Genomic DNA, 3,917 nt, shown 5'->3' with positions numbered 1-3,917 from the left:
CTGAGTTAACATCAGATCCCACAGGTTTAGGGCTTATTCCCACAGGGCTGCTCCCACTTCAGATGTTCCCAAGTTACCCACAATCTGTCCAACTTGACTACAAATCAGGGGTTCCCAGGATCCCCTCTTTCAGGTTTGATAATTTGCTAGAACAGCTCACTGAAATCAGGAAAAGGCTTATATACATTGACTAGTATATTATATAATAAAAATATGATAAAAGAAACAAATGAACAGCCAGATGGATATATACATAGGGTGAGGTCTAAAAGGATTGTGATCAAAGTAACTTCTGTCCCCATGGAGTTGGGATGCACACCTCCTGGCAGGTGGGTGTATTCACCAACATGAAGGCTCTCTAAATACTGTACATTAGGGATTTTTATAGAGGTTCATTATCTATGCATGATTGATTTATTAACTCAATCTCCAGCTTCTCTCCCCTCCCTGGAGAATGGATGGCTAGGGCTAAAAGTGTTAAGCTTTGAATCATGGCTTGCTTTTCTTGGTAGCCAGCCCCAAAGAATTGTCCACCAACTGTTGCCTCATTGGAAGAAAAGATGCTCTTATCATCCAAGAAATACCAAGAGATTTAGGAACTCTGTATAAGATGTCCCTATCGCTCCCATCACTCTGGAGATTACAAGGATTTCAGGAGCTGTCAGAGAAACAATGGTTAATGTTTACCAGCCCTGGTTGCAAAATGGGAAACTGAGCCAAAGTCCCCATCCCCCAACCCATAGGGGCACTCTCTCCATACCCTCTGAGACCAAACACCACAGAGCCTCAGGTGAATCTGAGCAAATGCTCCCAAAACTGTTGCTAACACTGACAGGGACTGAGACTGAAGGTAGTGAGCATGATTGAACATAAGAAAAAAAAAAGGCATTATTAAGACTGTATATAAAGCAGGGATCCAAGAGTCTTAGATGTCACCTATTGGAAACAAAAACAAAAATGCCTTCTTTGCAATGGGTTGAAGAGAGACCTTTATATAATAAATCTTTCTGGGGGGGGGGGGGGACAGAATACACTTCTATTAATGCCCGGGTGGAGAAATAGTCCATTAAACATCATGAACAACCAAGGTGACAAGGCAGCTCAGAAAGAAAAATAAAAATCTCCAGAAAATTAGCTCACAGACATAGAAATATGTGGCTTAAATGATATAGGATTCAGAATGACACTTCTGAAAAAAAACAGTGAGGTCTAAAATGAGTCATAGCAACAATTTCAGGAAGTGCAAAAACAATCAGATGAGCAGAATGAATTCTTTAGCAAGGCGATTGAAACCCTCGAAAGAACCAAATAGAACTTCTGGAGGTGAAGAACATACTGCAAGAAATGAAAAATGAAAAAGCAAGCTTGGGAAATAGAGTCAACAACTGGAAGAGAAGATTAGTGATATTAAAGACAGAAACCTACAAATAAATCAGAAGGAAGAAGAGAGAAATTGAAGAATAAAAAATAATGAAAGAGAAATGCAAGAACTAGCTGATACCATCAGGAGAGGAAACAAGAATAATGAGAATTCTCGAAGAGGAGGAAAAGGAGCAGTGATTAGAAAGCATTTTCAGACAAATAGTAGCTGAGAATTTCCCAAATCTAAGGAATGAACTGGACCTTGGAATTCGAGAAGTCAACAATTATCTCAATTATCTCAACCCAATTATCTTAACCCAAAAAGGCCTTCACCAAGACACATTGTATTAAAATTATCAAAAATCAATGATAAAGACAGAATTCTCAGGGCAGCCAGGGAAAAGAAGATGGCAACCTATAAAGGAAAACCCATTAGATTATCGTTGGACTTCTCAGCACAAACCTTTCAAGCCAGAAAGGAATGGAATCAAACATTCAAACCATTAAGTGAAAGAAACTACCAGCCAAGAATAATGTATTCAGCAAAGCTCTCCTTTAGATATGGAGGAGAAATAAAGACCTTTCCAGACATACATTTTCACAAGTGTAAATCTATCAAACTAAACCTGTTTCTACTTCCATAAGTTGTAACACAGCAGAGCTGATTTTTTTTCATGTATATTAAATTAGTGTTTTCTCAGCTTCTTCAAAAATATTTTCACCTGTTTCATGTAGCCTATTACGAGAGGCTAATTCTTCAGTCACTTCAAATATTAACTTCCGAATAAACAGTAACAAATGAACAGTATCCTGCCACCTGTCAACTTATTACGAGCCAAGGAAAACCACTCAAAATAATTTGCCTTCACTAAATAATTTAAATTGACTATTGATGTTGTTCCCAGTGGTCTCAACACTTTAATCAGCTGTTCTTACCCAAAGGCTAATGGTCTTCAACAGGTTTATTTTTCCTGGATACATTTTTCAGCTGCTATAATCAATCAACGTTAAATTTCTTGCATGGCTAGCAAATGAGACACTTGGACATGTACTTTGGTTGCAGCTTCATTTCCTTCATTTCTTCTTTTTTTTTTTGTGAAGAATTTTACTATGATGAGATATAGCTTTTAGTTTTTGTAACTTTCCTGAATGTTTTTTGTGATTTGGTGACACTGTGATGAGTTCTTGGTCTGGTAATGTCGACATACTGTATTTTTATAGCACAGATACAGGTTCGTTGCATAATAAATAATGTTTTGCCATCTAATTTGGCAACAAAATAATCCATACTTCACTATACCTTAAAGATGGAATATTCTATTATTTTATTTTTTAGGCAAGGCAACCCTTAGTTGACCTCACAGATTTCAAGGACTTTGTCAGTTTACAATTCCTTATTTTTTATTGTTTACACCTACAGCACCTGGTATTCCTAGGTGGTCTCCCATCCAAGTACTAACCAGACCTGACCCTGCTTAGCTTCCGAGATCAGACAGAATTGGGCTTGTTCAGGGTGGCATGGCTGTAGACAAAGATAGAATATTCTAATTCCACCCTTTTTTGGTTTGATTTGACAGGTATATCCTGATAATAAAAATGATAAAATGTCAAAAAAAAAAAGTTTATGATTCAAAAAGAGAAACAAAGAGATGTCAGATCCCATGCAAGTGAAGAGGTGGTATTGGTTCTTATCGCTTTAACTACCGTTAGAAAGGCAGAAAACATTAGTGACCCCCGCTTGGCTGCCCGGGCATGGAACTTTTCTGGCTTCTCATTTTGCATATAAATGGGATAGGTCAGATGATGCTCCAGAACCAAGGTTAGCTCCAGCAGAGGGATGCAAATCCATCTGACATAGAACATTGTGAGTGAGCATCCTTTGGTGGCTCCTGATACTGGCCTCCTCTGTGCTTTAGAAAAATAAATAAATACTAGAACAATTATGACCTCTAAGCAGCCTCTTTCCACAGAGAAAGTGGTCCCATCTGTGCTCCAGAAGGAGGTACAGCACTCAGCTCACTTATAGGTTGGAAAAATGTGCACTGAGTATGGCCCCTGGTGGCTAACTCAGAGTTTGGGCAGAACCAGAAGTCAAATGACTGTGTTACAGCATTTGGGTTAAGGCCATAACATTCCTGGGCTGAAGAGCTTTTCTATAAACTTATCAAATGACCTTTACCTCACATTCTATGAGGCAAATTCTAGAGACTTCTGGGCTCAAGGTCACACCAGTAAGGAGCCCGCCTTCCCCGCTCCATATTGCTCACACTAAGGCCAGGGACAGGAGAGAACATGCACAAGGAGATGGGGAGAGAGACTAAGGCAGTCCTCAGCATTGTCAAGGTGACCATGCAGCTGGCAGTGGGCTGAGCTTACATGTCTGAGCACCTGCCAAGTTTCCTCTCGGCAGAAACACAACTCCCTTCCCAATCCTCCTCACTCAGTTGCCTGCTGCCCGAACCCTCAGAAACTCAGGGCTTCCCGAAGAGTGGGGCTGAGACCACTTCACTCCCCTTGACACTCATTCTCTTTTGTTATTTGCTTTTGTGAACTAT

At 39.7% G+C, this 3,917-nt stretch overlaps 1 pseudogene; it reads right to left on the bottom strand.

Moving 5' to 3' along the window:
* Positions 1-2,773: 2,773 nt before the first annotated feature.
* On the bottom strand, positions 2,774-2,892 carry LOC118612175 (annotated as a pseudogene).
* Positions 2,893-3,917: the final 1,025 nt, after the last annotated feature.

Source organism: Rousettus aegyptiacus, unplaced genomic scaffold, assembly GCF_014176215.1.
Source record: "Rousettus aegyptiacus isolate mRouAeg1 unplaced genomic scaffold, mRouAeg1.p scaffold_m13_p_15, whole genome shotgun sequence".
Lineage (NCBI taxonomy): Eukaryota > Metazoa > Chordata > Mammalia > Chiroptera > Pteropodidae > Rousettus > Rousettus aegyptiacus.
The sequence above is the reverse complement of the archived record's forward strand: the minus strand, read 5'-3'. Positions and strand labels throughout refer to the sequence as shown.